This window comes from Ornithodoros turicata, chromosome 2 (assembly GCF_037126465.1).
Source record: "Ornithodoros turicata isolate Travis chromosome 2, ASM3712646v1, whole genome shotgun sequence".
Taxonomy (NCBI): Eukaryota; Metazoa; Arthropoda; class Arachnida; order Ixodida; family Argasidae; genus Ornithodoros; species Ornithodoros turicata.
In genome coordinates, this window is record NC_088202.1 from 1,396,370 (window position 1) to 1,420,754 (window position 24,385).

Consider the following 24,385-nt stretch of genomic DNA (forward strand, 5'->3'; position numbering starts at 1 on the left):
GCAATGGAAATTTTTTGTTAAACAGAGCATTTCGTTAAAATTGACGTTTGTTATTGAGAGGTTCAACTGTACACTGCTGCGAGCACGGACAGAGTAACACTAGCAGGCTTATTTTCAACATGCTTCAGTACAGTTTCAGATCGATTCACGCTGCAAATGAAGAGAAAGTAAGTAGAAAGAACGTAGCAGGACTACACCGCTTCATCAGCGTGAACTCTGTTTGCAATAAGTGTTCATTTCTCCTTTCTCTCGCTACTGGGAGTACCTGACCGCTAAGAATGTCAATGCAGAGAACAGCAGTAAGCCGTTAGCCACGCATTTCCTGATAAAAGCAGTTTTATGGAACATATAAAATGTAACCGTTGAACCGGTTCGATTTTTGGCGTGGTCGAACCAGAACTGAACCGGAACGAAATCAAAGCAACGTGAACCTGAACCAAATCTGTATTTCTTGCGGTTCGACACTGTGATAACAACAAAAGATCTTGAAAACTCCGTGTATGTACTCTTAACATTTGTCAAGGTCATATTTCCTCATAAAAGAGAAAACCTCTCTTTCTCTCTCTACTTTTTTTTTCTTATCCATTTCCACAGTATGTTCGAAAACAAAGAATGTACTACACTGTTTAGACAGCAAGTCTTGTATTTGCATCTCCTTGTTCTTAACACAAAATCCATAGCAAACATTCTTGTAGAAAAAAAAAAAAACACAAAAGACAGACACATAAGTACTTTTGACTCAAGCAGAGATCATGTCATGTGTGCTACTGTACAGCACAGCCTCATTTACCATAACAAGGCTTACACCTAGCAAGCATTATGTCTGTGCCACTCTTCATGCCGATGCAACGATCTCCGAGACGTGAAGAACTTACAGCACACTGAGCACATGTATGTCGTTCCTTCGTGAGTTTCCATGTGATGGGCCCAGTGAGACTTCTGGAAGAATGTCTTTGAACAGTGATGACATTTATATGGTCTTTCTCCAGTGTGAGAGCGGGCATGCCTGTTGAGCCGATACACAGTGCCAAATGCCTTTCCGCAGGTGTCACAGAGGTAGGGTCTTTCTCCTGTATGTGTCATCTGATGTTGTATCAGGTGACTGTTGAATCTTGCGGTGTAAGGACACAAGTTGCACTGGTACCCTTTGGCCTGTCCTCCGAGCAATGCCTGAGTAGCTGCAACACAACAGCCACATACAAGAATGAGAACATACAAAGAACTATGAGCAACACTCTGAGGCAAACTTCTACAGTACAGTAGAATCTCGTTAATTTGAACCTCCGGATAATTCAAACTTTCGTCCAGATCCTGTCCAAGCCACATTTATTTTAGTGGGGAGAAACTCCCAGTAATTCGAATCCACGAGCGTGTATACACCGCATAATTCCGACCAACGGCATTCATACGCCAGACCAGAACAGGTCACAGCGCATCATATCTCCCTGGTTATTGACCTTCTGTATGGTTCTCATCCTCTTTCCACATTTTGCCCTGCTTAAGGACACTTTCACCTCTTTAGAACAGCAAGGAGCTTATGCAAACACTTGCATTCTCTCTCTGTTCTCCTCTTCTTTATCTCTCTTCCTCTTGAAGGAAGGGTGGAGGAGGTGCGTTCGCATGCCATCACCCGTTTTTATGACTTTGTGACTGTCAATATTGTTCTACAACCCGTTCACTGGCATCGCTTATTTCCATATCTGGCACCATGTCAGTGGAGACGACGGCGTGAAGACTAGGGTCTTGAGTGACGCGGACATCAATGATGCCAAGTGCGCCAGTCTAATTGGACCAGAGGACCGTGCGGAGTGTAGCAACGAAGATTCAGACGACCCGCGAACTAGTGTCTTTACCAAGTGCGTCTGATGTTGCATCGGTGCTGGATATGACAGTGCGCTATTTTGCTTCTGTGGAAAATGCAGACATCGCACTTGAACTTATGTTCACACAGAAAGTGACGCTAACAGTCCCGCTCCAGGAAACGGTTGCAATAGCAAATTACTGACTGCTTTCAATCCCAATTTGCTTCATAATTTCTGTAGGTGAATTTTTGTGAACATATAGGTCCTGTATTTCCTTCCAAGTCGTAACAGCCGGCCACGACGCTCTCGCAGTTTTCTCCACCTTAACATCGGCTAGGCATTGGGAACATAACCACCGTAGTGACGGAGTTTGGCAGCAGTAACAATTTGAATTACACTAATATAGATCCATCTTAAACACGACTCGAAGTGTGCCGCAACACATCTGTACATGCTCCCTGCACCCAAGCCCCGAGGAGAGCGTCTCCAGTTACTTCGAAAACCGCTTGATTAGACGAAATATCATGGCCCCCTCGAGTTCTAATTAACGAGAGTCCACTGTAACTGCCTACATCGATGAAATGGCAACTCATTGTCCTGTATCCAGTGACATGAGCAAGATTATACAGTCGACCAGCGTTAATCTGGACTTCGTTTACCCGGATCCTGTGCTATCCGGACAAAAAAGCATGGGGATGGATTTCTCCACATGTATTTCGCCTTTGTTTATCCGGACTTCAGCTTCCGGACTCGGACGAAAATTACAGGGAACAGAAGTGACTAATACCCAACAATCGGCTTCAGTTATTGTTGTCCAGGAAGGACACTTGGCCCACACCTAGTCAGGCAAGGTCGAGGACCGTGGTCGTGGCCTCCTTTTTATTGACACAAAGAGGGTGTTGCTAGGAAGAATTTTCTCCCTTGCCGACTTTGCGCATTAGACAAAAATAATCCACTGAGCAGTCTGGTCATTTCAGACTAAGAAGGTCTGCAACGAGGACCCCTGCGCTGCAATCACAGATGACGACATCGTCAGTGTCATCGCTTCCAATAGTGTTCAAGAAGAATCTGATGATGAAAGCGGGGATGCATCAGATGTGACTGTAGAAAATGCGCGGGCGGCACTGAGAGCAGCGCTAGTATTTTCCGAGCAACAAAACAATATTTCGCAAGTTAATTCCATTAGCAAAGGTTTGCAAGAACTGGATGCGTGTATCAGAATGAAACAGACGACAATGGACAGTTTTCTGTGTAATGGTCAATAAAGATGTCATTTTAGGATCACTTTGAATTTTCGTGTTTTGACTTATCCGGTTCCCCTGCTACCCGGACATTTTGACAGGAAAGAAGGCCGTCCGGATAAACGTGGGTCGACTGTACTTGATCTGAGTCCCTCTAAGTCATAAGAAAAATGAAATTGTCACGAAATGCTGCACACAAGTTTTTCATTATCATTATCAGATATACATATTCAATTCCAATTTCAGTTCTTGTTCGTAAGGGAAACACTTCCAGTAGAAATCCAGCAAACTGGTAAGGAGGTGTATGAAGGAAGTTGTCTCAGGACCTGAACCGCCGATATTTTGAACAGAGACTTCTGGGCACCGTCCGTATCATTTGCATGGTATTTAGAGGGACAGGTATGACGTGTTAAAGGTTCATGCGAGTTGTGGGTCAACAGCCCAGGGGTAAGAAAGGGTTCGTACAGGCTTTTATGGCAGGAGTGAATGGCCGCTTTGTTGGAGTGTTGAGGGCATTATGTGAATGAAGTTATCTTTACTCCAGACCAGTTACAGAAATGCAAAGTTCATGACCATTGTGATGAAACGGGGCAACAGGCTGGAATGGGCGAGCATTCCGAAAGATAAGGATGTTTGTGGTTACATGAGAAAATTTTTAGAGCAAGCAAAGTGTTTTTTTTTGCAATACGTATGTTTGTAATACACAGCTGTGGCACGCAATAAAGAAAGTAAAAAGTAGTGGTCATGCAGAGCATAACAGTGTCGATCAATGACAAATGGGATAGAATAGGAGAAACAAGGTCTTGGCGCATTTTATTTGCTAAGTGTTTCTAGAGTGCCTTGTGACCCAACACCCTTCACCCGAATGGGTTTCTCCTTTCTAGCTCGGTTTCTAGAATGGTTTACTTTAACAGTTTCTTTAACAGTTGTCAAAATTGTTGAAGTGTCACTTCTGTGGCCGGAAAGGCAGTTGTTCATTTGTTGGCAAGTGTCGCCAATGCATTGCATAGAGCAGTCGCTACATTCAATGCAGAATATGACAATCTCGGTATAACGAAGTCCGTAAATTAGGCAATTTTCTTTGTTCTATTGAAATTTCATTAAAATGAAACACCATGTATACAGCGCAAGAGAAAACCAGCAAAGTGCAGCATTTATCGAGAAATAATTTATTTGCGGCAAAAGTAGTCTTTGACCTTCTTCTGTGCCATATTGGCTACCAACATTGGCGTTACATGACATCCAAGTTCCCAAAGTGTTTTCATTGTGTCGTGCTTCTCGTGCGATTCAACGTATCGCCTTAGCATGTCAAGAGCTTCCAGCACATTGCGCGCACTGGGGACGGGGGCGTCGCACAATTCCTCATCACCGTCGCTAACGTCTTCACCTTGTGAGTTGCTGAGTACATCCTGCATGATAGTCATCAGTGGTAGTGCTGGGTCACACATCCCGAGCCTAGTGCTAGCTGTGCAACATCTGTTAGGCAAGAGGTGAGGCTGCAGTGCTCCACCTTCCATGTCCTCCTACTGGCGCGCACTTAGGAGACAGAGTCTCCCTCGCTCTTTGTCAGCAAACTCGAGAATGTTTCCTTTTCCTCCTATTCTATCCCCTTTATCATATATCGATACTGTTACACTCTGCATGGCCACTACTTTTTACTTTCTTTATTGAATGCCCCAACTGTGTATTACAAATATATAGAGTTAAAAAAAAAGCAAATACTTTGCTCACTCTCAAAATTTCCCCACGTAACCACTAACCTCATTGTCTTCCGGAATGCTCACCCACTGCTGCCTGATGTACCGACTGTTCATGAACCTCGCATTTCTGTAACTGGCCTGGAGCAAAGATGACTTCATTCATATAATTCCTTTCACATTCTAGCTTTGGCTGTAAAAGCCTGAATGGAACTTTTCTTCCCCCAGGCTGTTGACCCACAATTCGCATAAAACCTTTAATACGTCAACATAACCCTTTCAATACAATACCAATAATAATACATAATATACAATACCAATAATGAGGACAGCGCCCAGAAGACAACCACTCTCTGTTCGAAATACCGGCGGCTCTCGTCCCGAAGCAATTCCCTTCATACTTCCAAAGTTAGAACTGCCATCTATGACTAAACACAAGGTGTAAGTATTTTGCATTTATAAGTGCAGTACAGAACAGGATATTGTTCAAAATTCAAAATGGCTGTCTTCATACCAAACATATCAGATATTGAGAGAACATTTTCTATCTGTTTTTTAGTTTGTAAAAGGCACATTGTTACAACACTTTCAAGACTATCCATAGCATTTTGCAATCTTCAGAAAACAAAGAAAGTGAAGAGCAAAACTTAACAATAGTACATAACACAACAGTCATACAGTTCAGAACATATGCCACACATCCAAAGAATATGGGTCATGACATTGAAAAGATTGCTAAGAAGCAAGTGAGCTTGTGAATTTGGTGCATAATGTAAAACCCCAAGACTAGGGAACACGATGGGACAGACACAACAGACAGACTTCATGTTGTGTCTGTTCCTTTGTGTTCCCTAGTCTCAGGGTTTTAAATTATGCATATGGGTCATATCGTAGAGCCTGAAGTTTTAGGGTTTAACCCGATTCTTTCCCGAATTTGCACCCCGAATTGAAGGTTGCCTCTTTAGGGTGAAACCCGATTTTTACCCACCAAATTGCCCTCACTGAGATGTCTATAGGAATGCACACTAACTTGTTTGGCAGCAAATGCAGGTACATCACCATTTGTACCAAACCAGTACAGTTAGTTTGAGTAACTAAGCCAGATTTCTTCCTGAACTTTGCATACTGGAAGTGTTTTTACCCGAAGCCGCATGAATTTCGGGCACATTTATTTACCAGGCCTTTACTCCCTCGAATTTAGAAAAAAATATTTATCAAAAACTTAGGCTCCAGTCATATGCAATGTGGCCGTTCATATTCATTTAAGTTAAGAGCGCGACATTACAGTCCTCAACAAGGGTTGTATTAGAGTGAGCAGAAACCAGAATAAAGGAAGCACATATGCATAAGAATGTAGAAAGGCTGGAAGTCCAGTGAACTGGTTAGGAAAGTAAACGGCTCGATGGATAGAAAAAATTTCGTAAAGACCTAACTTGATAGACTTCATAGATTCTTCCTATCCACCAGGCTGTTACAATACCCATGAACCCGTAACACGGCATTCCTAGCCTTTTAAATACAATGCCAATGACGAGGACAGCGCCCGGAAGAAGAACAGCCTCTGTTCGAAATATCAGCAGCTCTTGTCCTGTGACAGATAACTCACTGCTACTCTCTCTGAAGGACACAAACCAAATAGCCTCGACCTGTAAATAGTATCGGACAGCTACCCTTCTTGGCACCGTTGTGAGGCCATAGGTTATGCTTTGCTTTGTATAGTGCGCTAGTATGCGAGTGTCGTCCAAAGCTCCACGAAGAGTCCAGGCCGACCTCCAACAATGCTGGACTTGTGAGCTAGTGTCCTGAAGCCACTGCATGCTTTGTGGCTCAAGAAAGTGTACACTTCACTTAAACAGCGCCTAGCTCTGATGCGATCTGGATTTTAAAAAGTTCGAATTTATCCCCGCAGTACGTAGATCTGCACAATAACATGGCAGTGTGATTAAACGGGCCATACCAACTGCATGTCCAATATCCTGTAATATAGAGGTACTTATCCTCTACCTCTGTTGATGCTTGTTTTCACTCACTAATTTTCTTCTCCGTTCTGAGCGTCATACCGGTTGTCACGTTCGCGGGAACTTAAATTTGCGATTTTTGGGCCATATGCAAAAAATGAAAAAATAATTCCATGGAAAAAAAAATGAGAGAGAAAAGAAGGATCACTCATGCAGTATACAACAACAGTAGAGTTTCATTTAAAACAAACTTAGGGCTATACCGAACAAATCTAGGACAACGGGTAAACGCTCCAAACGTTCAATGTAATTTTTTAACAGGTACAACGAACAAGGCACAGTGCAGCCATCAGTTACTATGAACGCTTTTCCTGGCTGTGACATCATCAAATGCAGCACCTTTCTGCTTCTGTTCCTCCCTTTTCTCTCAGAGGATGACTGCACGGTCTCCCAAGGTCGCTTGCTGAACAGCACACACTCATGCTGCTGCAACAACAGCAGGCAGCGAACCGCAGAAGGGGCAACTTTCGCACTCTTCGCTACTCATGCATACGACGTGGGAGTCAACAGCAGCACGTGATCAGCGACATGTTGCAGCTGTGGGTGGTGTGTGGATCCATTCTCTTCTTCCTTCTTCCAAACGACACGAGCCACAAGACAAATGGATTGATGTGCAAGCACCGAGGAATTGACAACAAATCGGCAACAAAAGCAGGAAGCATCTCCGAGGGGCCACTTGTGAAAACATTGAAAACCTTGTGATGCTGTTCTGGAGTGGATCTTGGATGCCCGCGCGAGAAACATCCCAATTAGCGAACCATTAATCAAGGTGCGAGCTGAGAAGTTCGCATTTTTCCTCGACTACCCAGATTTTAAACAAGATTGGTGGCTGCATGGTTTGAAGGCCTGTCAGGGTGTCGTTTGTAAAGCCATAGCTGGGGAGACTGCTTCTGTGGACGAGTCTAGTATTGACTGGTGTCTGGAGGATCAGATGGAAGTCATCAAGGCAGTAGAGTGCCCGGGACGTTCCCAACGCCGACAAGACTGGTTTCTTTTTTCAAATGTTGCCATCAACAATGCACACAATTAAGTGTGTGGGTGAGAAGCACAGCCAGCTCTGTGTCACTGTACTACTAAGCTGCAACATGGACAGAAGTGACTGTCGCCACCAGTTCATCGTAGGAAAGTCAAAGAAAGTGTGTAGATTCGGTCATTATGTGCCTGTCTGCTAGAGGCACAACAATAAAGCCTTGATGTTTCACGAATGGCTCGTGGAGCTGGACGGTGATATTGCACACAAAGACAGAAAAAATCCTACTTTTGCTGAACAACTGTAGAGCACACCAAGTAACGCCACCACTCGAAGCAGTCACTGTGCTGTTCCTTCCTCCGAACACTACATCACGAGTGCAGCCACTGCACCTCAGTATAATCCGGAATTACATGTCATGCTACCGGCGTCGGCTAGTGGAACGTCTTCTACTAGGTACTGACCAACTGACCACTGCCTTGCCTGGGATGAAATTGCCACTGTGGCTGGCAGTGCAACTGGTGAAAGCATCTTGGGTGGAAGACAAGTGGGAGACCCTCCAACACTGCTTCAGGAAATCTGGGATTGTTGCAACGAATGATGCCACCAGCGACGACGCTCACAAAGACTTCTGGAGATGTGACACTGACGCCCTTCTCTAGGACAAAGCTGTGTCCGCTGAGATCTTCCGAGGACTTCGCAACTGCCGATGATGGTGTTCAAGTTGTGGCGGACAATGATTGCCTAAATGCGCGAGTCGTCGTCGAATGTGTTGGATGATGGCTCTTCGTAAGACAAGGAGGAAGCTCATCGTATGCCCGCCAGCATTAAAACGGCAGATGTGCTTCGCTTCGCGTCACTGCGGCAGTTCGTTCACACCAAGGCGCTTGGTGTGGTCCACACCGAAGAACTAGACATCTTGAAGGCACCGTTGTGTCCTCAACTGCATACAGCAGATGTGGAATCACGCAGTACTTCCAATAAAACTGCAACATAAGTGATTTGCTGTCACCTGAATAGTTGTTATCACCGTTTTCACTTATAGCAAACTTCGGTTATAATGGACGCATCTCATATGATGATCAAGTTTGTTATAACCAAGATTAATTGTATACAGTTAGGTAAGGAAACTCTCCCACTGCTGCTCGCGACACACCAACCAGATAATGTTCAAGGTTGTTCACATTTCTTCCCCTATGTAAGAGGTGGTGCTGACAACCATAGTCTTTAGACTTTATAGACTTATAGACTTATAGACTTTACACTGGCACAACCCCAAAGTAGGATATACTATCACTATACTATCGATAATGGACTACAGTAGAATCTCGTTAATTCGAAATCGCTTAATTCGAACCTCCGGATAATTCGAACACTCGTCCGAGTCCCGTCTAAAGCACATGTATTTCAATGGGGAGACACTCTCGGTAATTCAAACAGACGAACGTATACACCGCATAATTCGAACAAACAGCGCTCGCGCGTCAGACGGGAACTGGTCACAGCACCCCATATCTCCCTGATTATTGACCTTCCGTACGCTTCCCGTCCTCTTGCCGCATGTTGCGCTGTTCAAGGACGCTCTCCCCTCTTCACGACAGCAAGGAGTTTACGCGAACGCATGCACTGTCCCTCTCCTCTTTCTCTCTCTTCCTCTTGAGACCCTCGTGAGGGTGGAGGAGGTGTGTGCGCGTGCCGTCACTCATTTTTATGACTTCGCGACTGTCAATATCGTTCTACAACCCGTTCACTGACATTGTTTATTTCCCTAACGTGCACCATGTCAGCAGAGACGACGGCGTAGAGACTGGGCTCGTAACTGACGCAGACATCATCGACGCAGCGTGCGCCGGCTTAGCGACGGCGAGTTCAGGCGACTCAAGTCACGAACCTGTCTCGCGATCCAGTGCCTTTACCAAGTGCATCTGATGTAGCATCAGCGCTGGATATGACAGTGCGCCATTTTTCTTTCGAGAAAAATGCGGATGCCACTCTTTAACTTGTGTCAGAGTCAAAAGAGATGCTAACTGTCCCGCTAAAAGAAACAGTTGCAAGAGCGAAATACTGACTGCTTTCAACTTTAAGTCACTTCATAATTTCTGTAAGTGAATTCTTGTGAACATATAAGTCCTGTATTTCCTTCAAAATCGTAACGCGCGGCCGTGACGCTCTGGGAGTTTTCTCCGCCGTATCGGGAACGTAACGACGGTAGCAGCGGAGGTCGGCAGCAGTAACGATTTGTATTACGCCAATATAAATGTGTCTTGAAGTGACACCGGTATCGCAAACGTAAAATACGACTCCAAGTGCGTCGCGACACATCTGCATGCGCTCCCTGCGCCCAAGCCCCCTTCCAGGAGAGCGTCTCCCGTTAGTTCGAACTCCGGTTTATTCGAACAAATACCGCGGCCCCCTCGAGTTCGAATTAACGAGAGTCCACTGTATAGATAGTACTACTGTCAGTCTAAAAACTATCAATTGTTGACCATCGATAGTTTTGAAAACTAGATAGTTTTACGATAACTGACTACTGATAGTACTCTTCTGTTGTTTTCCTTTACTAATGATGTCAATACTAGCTAGTTTGGGTTCCCACAATCGACACTTTCGTTCTCGTCTTCGTTTTCGCACTGGCACAGTGACAACGAGAACAGTATCGCGTGTGACACAAGTTATTTCCATAAATTTTGCTGTATGAATGATGCACTGCAAGCAGTGAAAGAAGATGCTCGTGATAAAGTCATAGGAACTCATGAGACTGCAATGCGAATCAATCCACTGCAGAGAGTATCATGTGACCTTGCGTTAAGTATGAGAGGAATGAGAAGCTCAAGGGCAGTGTCAGAAGGAAAGCTGTTCCGAGTTGTACCATAAAACTTGTAAAGCAGTGGGGAATTTTCTAGTTTTATCTGCTCTCCGATAGTTTGCCAATAGCCGACTATTGATAGTTTTCTTACTGCAGGCAGTCGACTGTCAATAGTTTTGCATCGCTAGTGTAGCGATATGCGATAGAATGTATAGCTTGCTTGGTCTTTCTCAAGATTTTGCATGTTGTAGAACCTTATTGTCAAAACACCTCTTACAGATTTAACAGTATTTATTTGGAATAGCCGTGCGTTACAAAAAGAGCCACCACCACAATTTTGTTTCATTTTCTTCACACCAGCTTGTTTTGCTCCCCAAATTTTATTGCACCTTGTAAAAGCAGGGCATCGTCGAGGTAACGTCCCTGCCACTGTTGTTTTGTACATATTTTTGTGAAATCAAGTGCAGCTTTTGCTGCAGTATATCAGACTCTCAGACCCATGCTCCGCTTATATAAGCTGGTGTCTTGGGCCACTATGTGTAGTTGGAACTCTCCTTTTTTCTCAAGAAATGCAAATACAACAACAGACTGAAGAAAAATGTTGAAATCAGTGAGTGGCACATGCACAGTAATGGGAAGAAAGTGTTTCGTTTCAAATTGCCATTCTGGCTACGACTCCACAAATGAAAAAGTATCTCTGTTCAAAGCACCATCAGATGCTCAAAGACTGGCAATATGAAACAGTGCAATCCCTCGCCAGAATCGAGACACTCGTCCTACTGACAGCGCCTGCGAAAGGCACTTTCCAGGGAATACCACTCTGAAGTTAATGGACATGTTCTGCAGAAGAAGATGTGCCCGGTGTGCTGCACACTGTGCCAACCATCTCCTCTGGATATGTGAAGTATCTACCCTCAATTAAACCAGCGAGGAAGCCACTGAACCGAAGGTCTGTTTGCGACATCCTTACGTCATCGAGGTATAACGAACCACATGTCCAGTCTACTGAAGGCAATGTCGTGTCAAGGAAACTCAAGTCAGAAGGAGCATGCATGGACACAGTGCACAGTCACGGTGGACAAGAAAGTGACCGTGGTGATGTTGCTGCCATTGGTCAAGATATACTTAATGAGGATGATGAAACTGCTAATGTGCCTTCCGAGGAAAGTTTAATCAATCCTATGTTGAACTACGATGTGCTGCTGATGAGGCTTGATGAAGTACACCTTCGGAACGAAACATGGAATTACTGTGCAAACGTGCACATCAATTTCGATTTCTTTTTTTTAGGTGCGTGAACAGCCAGTAAAAGTGAAGAGGGTCATATTTTGCCAGATGGCGTCAAAAATGGACATAAAATTCTTCCCTCCTTGTCTAAAGATGGTGTCCATACCACCCTGCTTCGACAGAGGGCTGGTCCTTCGGAGTTTTGTCGACCCCATACAGTCGACAGTCGAAACAATGTCGGCTTTTGGAGAGGTAGATGCCAATTCGATTCCAACCCTAACTAGTGCCATCAACGAATTACACAATCTACACGTGTGTTCAGAGATGGCCCTGATTTCCAAAAGTGAGTGCAGCTCACTGAGAATGTGGGTATGTTGACAAAACCAGCACATGGAGACGTAAGAAGTGTACATTATATATGGATACTGATGCACCTTGTAAACACTACCATGGTCTGCATGATACATAACGTACCCGTACCATGCAGTGGCAGAATAGAACACATCAACTGAATCATGTGCGTCTTCCACTAACACCATCTAGGAAGCAGCGTGTTGATGTCACCCGTAAAGCAAGAATATCCTCACACTGTTTAAGAATGAGACTACTCGCAGCAAAACAGAGCTTGGAAGAGGAACTGCTTTTGTGCCAGAAGTAGCTCCACGAGCTGGAAGAACAGCAGCTGAACGATATCATCAACAGATCCAAACTCCCTGATGCTCAACAAATGATTCTGTGTGAATACATTGCTGCATTTCAGTGCAAGACAAAAAAAGGACTATTTTTCAGTTTGTTGATTAAGAATGAGGGAGGCTCCGCGTCCTGGATGCAGGTCAATAGGAGGACACGGAGGGCGGGCACTTCCTGTATCTCTGCTCTCGCCAAAGGGATGGCGCTTGGGGTGTGCACATGTGACCAGCAATCGTCTGCTTCTTGGAGCAGTGCAGCATTTTCAGAAATTAAACGAATACAACATTGGACATGCTCAGATCTAGGACTGGGAACAAGGCTTAGACAGAAGTGCATCTACCGTTGTTTCGCCTGCCGCAAGGCTTCAGCCATGGCGCACCAATCTAACCAACGGCTCCACTGTCCATTAACCAGTGTATGTGTAACTTTGGTTAACCTCGTTCCCAGGTTAATGGACAGCGAAGGCGTTGGTTATACTGGTGCACCATGGCAGAAGCCTTACGGCACGCAAAGCAAAAACAGCTGCACTTCTGTCACACATAACACTAACGCTGCACCATCTCTTAGGCGAGACCAGAGGCTTTGTAAGTGCTCACCCACTGCATCCTCTTATTGGTCCACAACCAGGAGGCGGAGCCTCCCGTCAACATTTTCGTCAACAAACAGAAGGATAGTGAAGAAAAGTCACTGATACACTCGGGATTGGTTGCTGTTATGCCTACGTTTGCATGTTCGCTCAGCTGCTGCATAGAGATTCCTGCTGGCCAATGACATCTTGCCATTGCCGACGGCTAGAACCATTCATATATACTTATCTGCTGTGGATACATATTGACCTGAAGGGTGGCTTTGCAAAGCATTCTTCAAAGTGAAGCAAATGAAGCTTCATGGTATGTCCAGCTTTAAGAGACATGGAAACCTTGTGTTCGATGAAATGCAGGTGAGTGATAGCAGGACATGCAACTAAAAAATATGACATATGTATTATAAGTCTAGAAGACCATGTTGACAACTCAGGACCCTCAACTGAGTTGCCAGATCACAGCCTTGTGTTCATGCTTGCACTGCACGCCGATAGCTATGTACAACCAATTAGTGTGTTCGCATCATGAAATGCCACGAAAGGAACCGTTATTGCACAGCATGTTTTTCAAACAATTGTATTACTGGAAGGTGCTGGTGCTCTTGAGAGAATTGTATGCAAAGGTGCAATCCAAACAGGCCCAGCTGGACTGAATTCAGTATACAGGGTGTCCCGTGAGAAAGTGTAATTAAATTTCTAAAAAAAAATCCACGTGGGGCGTCATTCTTCTGTGGTCAATGCCTACGGGAGATCCGAGGAGTAATGATCGGCTAGGAGTAGTCCCTGAAATGGTGGAAGCACCTTCATTGGGTCATCGGACCTTCTCCCCCCCCCACCCTTCACAGTATTAGCACCACTAAGCAACTGTGGCTATGAGTGGTGTAGATGTGGACAGATGGAGAGAGTACAGCAGCAAAGAGTGGGGAATGAGGGGGTTTGTATGTGTCCTGAGTTGACGTTAAGGTGAACTGTGCCAACATTCGTTTGGACAGTCTGACGGAAAACACAGGGAAAACCCCAGACAGCACAGCTGGTAAAAGGATCCGACAACGCGTCATGTCTTAGTCTTGGCGTGGAACGCGACCACACTAACCACTGTGCTACAGGAGCTGGTGTAGACATCGTCACTTGGTTTTTTTGCCATGCAGCAGAGAGAATAAATAAACTTCTACTTTGCACGTTTCCTTTGAGCTGGTGTTACAGAAGGATTCAAAAATGGTTTCAAAATGGAAACACGTGCACTTAACAAAGTTGCTGTAGAAAATAGAAAAAGAAAAGAAAGAAAAGCAGGACATGGTGGGCTGTTGTCTCGCACTCGTGCATACGGGCCCCCTTAGAATAAACCCTGTCCACAGAATCGGGTATCTGTCATTTACTCTCTGTACTTTAGCTGGCGTGAATACACACACTGAAAGTAACCGTGAATGTAGGCAGTTTCGTCACACGTTCCAACCAGTGTTTGCCTCTGCCCTCGGTTGCTAGCCTCTTAAAATACCAGCTTCTGTGCACGCATTTACTTGAACGCTCCCTTCTCATCCCATGTCTTTCAGCCAAGGGCCGAGGAAAGGCAAATGCAGAGGTCAACATTAGGCAGACGACCGGGCACTTCCTCACTTTACTATACAAACATCTTACACTGTGGTTAGAACCATGGCTGAGTGGACTGGTTACCCATTAGTATTTGCGATTTCATATGAATGTTATGCACAGTTTTAGAAAAATCCTAGGTTGCTCATACATGGTGTGTGATGTGGCACTCCGCCCTCCTTTACACAATGTCTACCAGTGCACAGGCTGACCCACAAGACACACAGAGGATGCATTAAATTAGCACTTTTCATCTCTTGTGAAGAGCCTCATGTCGAAGCAGGCACCGTCGACTGCCATACTGTTTGCCACAAAACTTGCATGCATACATCACATTTCCATGGTGCAGCTCCACATGGGCGGTCAAGTAGAACATCTCCGAAAAGGACTTTGAACAGTGGCTACACTTGTGCTGCCTTTCTCCAGTGTGACACTGGATGTGTCTGCTGAGATTAAATGCACTTGGGAACTTCCTCCCACAGGTGCTACACTGGAATGGCTTTTCACCCGTATGTGTCCTCTCATGTCGGATGATGTCACGCCTGTACCTTGCAGCGTAGGGACACAAGTTGCATTGGTACTCACTACCACATTGTTGACTGAAGAGGACAATCTGACCTACAAAAAATGAGAGGATCATCAGGCACTGTCTAATAACTTCATATCCTGCGGAAACATTGTAGTGCACTATCACATTCAGTGGGCACCAATGCTCTGGGCAAGCTGCATGGTGTAGAACAATGAAGCACTGTGCATGCGTGTTCATTTTCTAAATCACACCAAGGGGCCCTGAAACAACAATACATAAGAACTTTATTTTGAGATGATGAATGGGGAGTTAAGGGCTCTGAAATATTCTTAACACCCAATACGTTGTTCGATTCTGACAGTACGTTTACGACAGACATTACTACGTAATGAAGGGTCCTGATTTCATCAAGTGAGATGCTACAAACTTATCAATGCTTAGATAATGCTAAAATAGATAAAAAGCAAGTAAGCCGGTGGCATATATCCATGACAAAAACACAAGTGTCAAACACAGCCACATATTAATGCACAAACAAGCAAATATTAGAGAGACAGCAAGGTCACAGAGGGAAAGGAAGCAACCTTCCTGAAGAAGGACCAAAGGTCAGAGAAGTCTTGCTACACCATTCTGGAGAGTTTCTTCACCAGCCAAAGGGTTTCCTTCAAAAGCCTTAGTGTGGAGAGGCTGTGGCAGCTCTTACAGAAGTACCTCACCACAAAAGAACACAACCCTCACATTGCTCAATAAGCTTTACAATATCCAAAGCATGGTCCTTATTTTTGTTACCTTGAAGGCATTTGTATTTGCACAATGTTGCTGTGCTGGTCACAATTTACTCTGTAGCTCATACATCTTCCACAACACATAATCAATAGAGCTTCAAGTTTCTGGGTTCCCGATTCTTCTCTGAATTTGCACACCGAATTGAAGGTTGCCTCTTTAGGGTGAAACCAGATTTTTACCCAGCAAATTGCTCTGTCGAATGTCGGCAGGAACGCAATAACTTACTTGTTTGGCAGCAAATGCAGTTACATCACCGTTTGTACCAAACCACCACAGTTAGTTTGAGTAACTGAGCCAGATTTCTCCCAAAATTCAGCACACTGGAAGTATTTTCACCCAAATTTGCATGAATTTAGTGCACGTTTATTTACCCGATTTTTACCCCCTAAATTTAGAAGAAAAAAATGCCCCCAAACTTCAGGCTCTAATAATCAATCATCGCCATTGTGCATGTGTTGCCTAGAGCATGACTTATCACATCAGCCACAGGAAGGTGAAAGAAAACTGCAGAAAACACTCCAGAAACAAAAAACATAAGAGCAGTACTACAACAAGCAGGCAATCATGATGCTCATGACATGGCGGTGCATAACACTGCATGTACACACACTTTGTAGAAAGCAATATTGTCCTTTTCCATGGCAGGAAACTGTAAATATATGCAGGGCACATGTTGTGGTTACGGGATGCACACCTGAAATCCACTTCTCTCAGCATCGCTCCAAACTGATGCTAAAAGCTGAGAGGCTTCTTGGCACATGCTGTGTGGTAGTCGCTGTAAAAGGATGATGTGAAACACAAATAGGGTAAGGTGGTCTATGTTGAAGACAGTTGAACTATTTTGTTAATAGCAGTCAGAATACTCGCCTAAATTTTTACAATTATTCGTTAACTGAATCTGCAAACCTTTGAGAAATGATCCACAAATTACTGTGGTGATAAACCGTATATTTATTTTGTACGAGCCAAAAATGACAAGCTACATATTTTCATCAACTTACACCACTCTATGGATAAGTTGAGGACATCAAAAAATTAATGACGGGTTTAAAGGAGCTCAGAAAGCCATCTAAGAAAATTTCTGTTCCGAACGTGTTTGGGAAGCAGGAATTAACACAAATTTTTTTTTCTGTATGCGATATTTTTCGTAGAAAAAAAGACATTTGAACATCGCCGCACGCATCCCCGCTCGACTCGCTCTTCAGGGTTAAACGAGGAGGAGAAGGAAAAAACAATAAAAGTAGAAAGTGGCGACCGCGCTGCTATCTGGGTCAGTGCTGCCCGGTTTTCTTTTCTTTTTTTTTCTTTTCCCCTGCTTTCTCCCTGTCAAGTGATGAATAAGGAAGGACCTCGATATTCCTGGCCGTGAAACCCCCGTTCTGGAAATTTATGTTCTCAAACTGCCCATTTTAGGATGGGATGGATTCATGTTCTGGAAACAAGGGAAGCCAGGGAAATGCTGCTCCATAAGATGATATGCCGTGATTAAGAACATAACATCACTATTTATCCACTCAAATTCACGGGTTTTCGATATGTGTCCAAGCCGTGTTAGCGAACGAAAGCCACATTTTAGCAGCCATTTGTCTTAGCAGGGCAGCATGTCGGTTAGTTTATTATTAGGTTAGTTAGTTGGGTGTTTGCAACGTTATGTCTGGGTAGGTCACAGTTCGCCGGTGGCAGTTTCCCGCGCGCGACTGCACATTTTATGGTCACATAACATTTACGCTAGTCATGTGTTGTTTCAGTGCACGCTGATATGTCGACGGGCGCAAACTTAACTGGCGTTGTCGGTCATTATGTGGTGACAAAACAAAAGGCGCCAGGCACGGATGAACTCAAACTTGCGTGTTTGTGTCGTCCACGTTTGTAGTCTGCACCGGCTAATTCTTGTTTAGCTTAATGATTGCGGAGTTGACCGTAAGCTGTGGTGGTTTTATGACACTGCTAGGCTATGTTGGTGTGTAACCCATCCAATGGATGTTCAACGCCTGATGCCGCGACGGCATATTGTGATAGATTTCACTGGATTGTATCTGTCAACGTATCAGCAAGAACACTCCTATGGCTGAATGAGACATTAACTGAATGGCTAGCAAAGTTGCTAGTCAAAGTGACGGGCAAATTAGTGATTATAGTGATGCAGCGATCATATTGATGCGTGAACTGAAGCAGCGCTTAGTGCTGCACTGTGTTTATAGTTATTGCCGCCAACAACAGAACAACAAACAGTCACTATGATAACGAACACCATACAAAACACAGACATGGACAAACCAGCAAAACAGCGTCTCACGTCTTTCTAAAAACCCATGTGCAGAACATCAACACGTTTGTGTACTCTAGCAACACAGCAGGTATTTTAGGAGGTAATGACTCATTGCTACGTACAGTAAACCCTCGTTAACTCGAACTCGCTTATCTCGAAATATCGGTTATCTCGAAGTTTTTTGCGTCCCGATCCTTGTCCCAATGCTTCTTATGTATTTGAGCCCCTTTAAGTCTAAGCTTTTTTTTTGCCAGAGTACGGATATCTCGAAATTCCATCACCGGTAGGTCAGCGTACCTACAGCTGATAACGTGTATTCTTCAGTCCCCCAGGCTAGGTCAAGGTCAAAGCCTTTCAGTCCTAGTGACTCACACGCCGCTAGCTGTGGCAGGCAGACAGCACTCCCCTTTCCACCCAACGTCACTCCTCCTCCTCTGCATTCGTCCGAGCGTCACGTTTCGTTCTTCGCGGCGTGATGGCTGTACAACGCACGTGGAAGTCCCTGACTTTGGAGTGGAAGGTGGTACTTATCAAAGGCATGGCAGCAAGTTCATCAAGCCATTATCGTGAACTGTTTCGTTCATGCGGGTTTCTGGTCTTCCACCGCCGTACCGGAGCCAGCAGACTAGTTCAGTGACTGTGATGAACTGTGCAACGATGTGATACGCCTCGCATGTTGTGGGGAGAGTGACTTAGAGGATTTGAACTTGGAGCACTATGCACTTTACGACGGCGATGTTCCAGTAGTGGTGAACTGAGTGATACAGAAATCGTCGAGAGCGGCTGTGGTAGTGACGTGCTGGGAGGAGCGTTTCATGCGTTGCATTCAAGATTCTTTCTTGTTCCCAGTCGCGAATGCTAAGCAGTTGCTATTACGGCGTTATTCTGTCTAAGATGATGTTGAAAAATAAATGGCTGCGGAATTGTTCACGAGCCCTATTACCGTGGGAACGCTTTCTTTTTTACGTTTCATAACATATTGCATTGTGGTAACATCGTGGCAACGTAATTTTTGTTGTTCGCTTAACTTGAAACTCCGCTTATCTCAAAATTTTCCCTGGTTTTTACGACTTCAAGTTATCAGGGGTTTACTGTAGTGCCAAAAATTATATAAACAATAGCATTCGTTCATTATAAGTTTGAAGTTTATGGTTATGTAGGCAGGAGAAAACAATTTCACAAATAACCAATGAATACTAGAATACTTGAACCTAAGAATATTCTTTGAAACACATGGATATCGAATTGTACAGTAACTGCACTGTGTGCTTCAATACCTATAATGGTTTTTTACAGTCTCCGATCGATTTTTCCGACTCCAAAAATTTGGACTTTCCAATATTTAGGACAAAAGTTGTGGCTTAATCAGATGTCCCACTGAGTCAATGTATTTTGACGTCCGAATATTCGGACCGTTTTTCGCAGGTACGGCTTGATTTTTCGTACATATTGGCCTCGCTTTTTTTTTCTTCTTTCCCTTCGTCTTTGGCGACAGCATGCCTCAGCACGCGTGGAGGCGGAGTTTACACGTGCGCACCATGCGGTTATGCACACGCACCACTAGCTATTGTTGGAGACAAGAAGTGAAACCTGAAACTACGAAATGATGTCCGTGCCTTCAACTGATTCTGAGGGTGTCTTGATTGACTTTGTGGGTACTGACGAATGCGATGAAGACACGAGCATGTCGGCGACACATACACCCGCTGAGACCGCGACTGATTCTTCAACGGTGACGACAGTACCATCAACATCGTCTTCGACGTCGACAATGTCGGAAGCAACCAAAAGAAGATTGTATCCGATTGAAGATTACATCCGAAAACCAAACAGAAACTTCATGCACGAGAAGAGGAGCGTTATCATGTTCATCGATAACTGCGCAGCACATGGTGCGGTACAGAACCTCCAAAAGATGCGTTTAGAGTTCTTGCCTTCTGATACAACAAGTGTCCTGCAGCCCAAAGACCATAATATCATAAAAGATCTCAAGGTACTCTACCGGTCCTGCCTGCTCTCGCTTGTTGTGCTGGGCTGTGCTACGCAAACGTAACTAACTACTATAATGTCACGTTTGTCACTGTGCTTCATATTCTTGCTGAATCGTGGTAAACAGTGAAAGGGAGTATTATAGCAAACAGTTTTTGTCACGCCCGATTTTGCAAGGACAGTACGCAAGTACAGAGTACGAGCACCGATGGTACCGCCATCGGCGACGGATCGGCGGAAGGCCGGGCATTGGTACAGGACTTCCGAAGCTCAGGTATCAAGTGTAACGTTTGAAATGTACGCCGAGGTGGATGAATGTGCAGAATTTTGTGCCGAGATGACTAGTGGGCCACTCGTTTCACAAGTCCTCGACCTGCCAGCAGAAGGCACCGACGATGACGCAGACGATGATGACGCGAGTGCTATTGCTACTCCTTCAACGGCGACAATACTTACGGCCTCGATACGCTCCGAAATGCCTACCGTGACAACGTGACATTAGCCGAAATACGTCACGACGCCATTTCTCGCATACGCGCAGCAACGCAGATGCGCATTGATAGTTTTTTGGTGCCTCTGAGTTTTCTTCAATCAAAACCATTTTGGAAGTGATTTGTGTCATTGACTCAAAAATTTGGACTGCTCGATAATCCGGACCGATTTTGTGGCTTTTAGAAGCCCGAAAAATCGGTTGGCAACTGTACTGAAACAATGACTGTGTTTAACCAGAAATAGCAGATGCATGAACAAACAAACACATTTTAAAGCACGGAAGTTCATAACCAGTTTCCTTTGCATAATGTTAGTAATCTCCAGGGCAGGAGAGAATATGCCTCTCAGGGGTTAGCCCTTATATGTCTAGGACAATGCCGAGTAGCAGGCACAATCTTTTTATATTACTCCCTCTTTCCGTGTCCATTTCTTGCGAAGATTACCGGGTCCAGCACGTGTTGCAACATAGACAATGACTTGTGATGCATTGTGTTTTGCAGCATGTTCTTTCCTTGAAAGCTCAGTCACTGCAATGGCAAGGTGCATATCATAGTGAGCAGGCACGGCGACACTGTGGTGCATTTGCACAAAAACTGCAATGCTAACCACGCACTGGTAGTGTCAGGGGCATCTGAAGTCTCTTACCGCAGGGGGGCGAGCCCTAACGTAACCTAACCTACAGGAGCAGCTAATTAGCTTTTTAGAAATACTTGTCCATGCAATCCAATGACTGTGGAGGGCATAACACATACAGGTAGGCCCCAGGGTTCTACCCACGGTGGGTGGCAGTGGTTTTGCCGCCCACCAGTCCATCTATCTGCCCACCACCCGTTTGTGCCATGGATCACGGGCTGAGCACATATGGCTGGCACTGACGCCCCGCATTAGGTGCAAGGACACATGCTCTCCATACACGAAACAGTGGCTCAGATAGGAATGAGAGGGTAGCAGAATGCACGAACGCGTCATCACTCTTTCTATTGTAACCTCTAACGTGTTTATAGCCACTTCCCCCCCGCATCTCCTTTGCTGTCCCTCAACTTTCCTCTCGTTCTCCCCGTTCTCGTGTACGCTATGCAAGTGCGTCTCTGCGCATGAGAAAATGCAGAAAAAGAAGGAGGAGGGTGCTTGCGGGGTCAGAAACCGGGTGAGGAGAGCTGCGCAGGTGTTCGGTAACTGTCCGTTTTGTCACAACCATCACATGCAGGCATCCCACATAGTCGTCGTGTCGTCCATGTTATGGCCATGAAACGAAAAGCATCGCAGGTGTCCCTGCTTCTTTTCTTCACATCGAAGGCAACTGGGCATGCGTCTTGCAACACAGACCAACGTGACTCTGAGCGTGAGGCAAATACAGCACCAACGGATGTGAACGCTGTGGACAATGTCTAAGCTACGCCAACACCGAAGCGCCCCATGCTTTCGTGCACGCCGGACGGTGCAATTCGAACCGTCGAATGCCGAGCTGTGGTACACCCAAGACTGACATCGGGAACAAGCAGTCATCGTCCTTCAGCGTCAGTATCCCTGGCTTATCTATGACAAAGCAAGAGGGGGAATGTTCTGCAAACTGTGCATAAAGTACAACAAGAGGTCCTTTGACAGGTCCATGTGGAACGAGGAGCCATGCAAACAAATTCGGCTGGAGTGCATACGCAAACACGAAGCGTACAATTCGCACCGGGACTCTGTCGTGCTTGAGGCGCACAGCAAGGTGGCTGCATCACCACTTGAAATTCTGCGGCGGCCTGCCTCCCGGATCGCAATGAAACAAGCGTTCGCTATCCCGTACCATCTCTGCAAACACAGGGTAGCACACACGACAAATTATGAGCCTCTTCTGGATTTGCTCGCCACGCTGGGACTGGATGTCAAGGCACAGATAACAGCTGGAAGGAATGCTACCTACTGCAGTCAGAGGTCGCTCCAGGAGATGGTATCTTGCCTTTCGGGTGTCATCGAGGATGACATTTTACATGAACTTCGACAAAGCGAGCATTACGCACTAATGTTTGACGAGACTACAGACTGCACCACTGTAGAACAGCTGGTAATCCACTGCAGGTACCTCTTCATTGGTGCACTGAAAGTGAAGTTTCTCTCCATGATTGATGTGTTGGAAAGCCTCGATTCACAGTTGAGTGAGGAACGAGTAGTGGCTCTTAATGCCACCAGCACTGCAACCACTGTTGAAAAGTTCATCATGGAAAAGTGTCTTGATTTCAAGAGCCTTTGTGGCATTGGTACTGATGCACCTGTCATGACAGGAACAAAAGGTGGAGCAGTGAAACTGCTGACAGACAAACAAAGGACTGCAACACCTCCCCTGTGCTGTTAGGCTATTGGGATTCACTGTGGAGCCCACAAGCTGAACCTGGCAGCAAATTAGGCTGCTAAGGCAGTTGCTTATGTCGCAAAGTTCAAGGACCTCCTGCAACAGCTGTACAACTTTTACGCTTCAAGTTCTGTGCGTACAGCTGGGCTTTGTGCAGTCCAGAGAGTACTGGAAATGGAGTAACGGAAAGTTGTGAAGTCATCTGCTACACGTTGGTTGAGTGTTGGAGGATCATGTGCAGCTGTGCGCAACAATTTTGCAGCAATCATAGTCAGCCTGTCACGAGAGGCAGAAGAAAGGAGCGACATCAAGGCTGCAGGACTACTGAAGTTCATCTTGGAGGAGAAGTTTGTGGGCACACTGCTCATGATGTGCGAGGTTCTGCCCTCTCTTGACAGGCTGTCACGAGCACTGCAGTCAAGGCCACTGCAGGTGGATCTGCTTCAAGGAATGATTAATTCAACCATCAGGACATTGGAAGCACAGAAAAATCACCAAATACGGGTCCAGGATGTCTCAGTGAAAGTAACTCATGAGTCTGAAGCATGGCTACAGGCCACAAAAAGGGCATTTCTAGACAGGCTCATAGAAAATGTGAAGGAAAGATTTAAGGACCATCCAACATTGGCTAGTTTTTCTTCCTGTGAGCCAGAGCTGACTGCCAACAAATGGTGTGTGGCAATGGGGTTGAAATTTGTGCTGCGCTTCAGACAGTGTGTTCCATGCTTGGAAAATCTTATAGCAGCTACATGCTAGCAGAGTGGACAGGCTCTGCCAATTTTGTTCTGGAGTCTGAGAGGACGCAGAAGTTAGAGGCTGCAGAATTTCTGCTGTGTGTGGCAACAGAGCTTAGGGAGCTGTATCCCTTAATGTCACATATAGCAGGTTTCACCTAGTCCTGCCACCGCACACAGAAGACTGTGAAAAGGACTTCTCTGCATTGAAGCTCATCAAAACACAGCTGCAAAATCGACTGAAGGAAGATTCCCTGGACTGTCTGATACGAATTGCATGCGAGGGACCAGCAGTGAAAGACTTCCCGTATAACATAGTGGTGGACAAATGGGCAAAGCTGAAAAACAGAAGGTTAAAAGTGTGATAGCCGAGTGCCAAAAGAGTGAATAAAGTTATTGTTGTATTTGCATGCAAACACCGCGTCCAAACTGTTCCTCTATTCCCCTTCCCTCTCTGACCCGGTCGTCAAATGTCCACCACTCGGAATTTTCTGGGGAGTACCCTGGTAGGCCACCTCGCATTCCTGATTACCTTGAGGCGAAAAAAGAAATTGGCGTTTCAGCAGCAGAAACTGATACAGTAAAATCTCATTAGTTCGACCCCCATTAATTCAGAATTTCAGATAATTT

The 24,385-nt window shown here is 45.2% G+C and overlaps 1 long non-coding RNA gene across 12 annotated transcripts in view; it reads right to left on the reverse strand.

Moving 5' to 3' along the window:
* Window positions 1-239: 239 nt before the first annotated feature.
* Window positions 240-24,385, reverse strand: part of LOC135385145 (uncharacterized) — a 67,439-nt gene continuing 43,293 nt past the window's right edge. For 7 of the 12 annotated variants that reach the window (XR_010420317.1, XR_010420318.1, XR_010420312.1 and 4 more), the window contains 2 exons: window positions 16,631-21,213; window positions 14,632-15,239 (listed from right to left, as the gene is read on the reverse strand). This is a non-coding gene — a long non-coding RNA (uncharacterized LOC135385145). Of the gene's footprint in view, window positions 1,179-14,631; window positions 15,240-16,630; window positions 21,214-24,385 lie in introns of those variants that run through there. The other 5 variants (XR_010420313.1, XR_010420310.1, XR_010420314.1 and 2 more) reach the window with 5 other exon arrangements.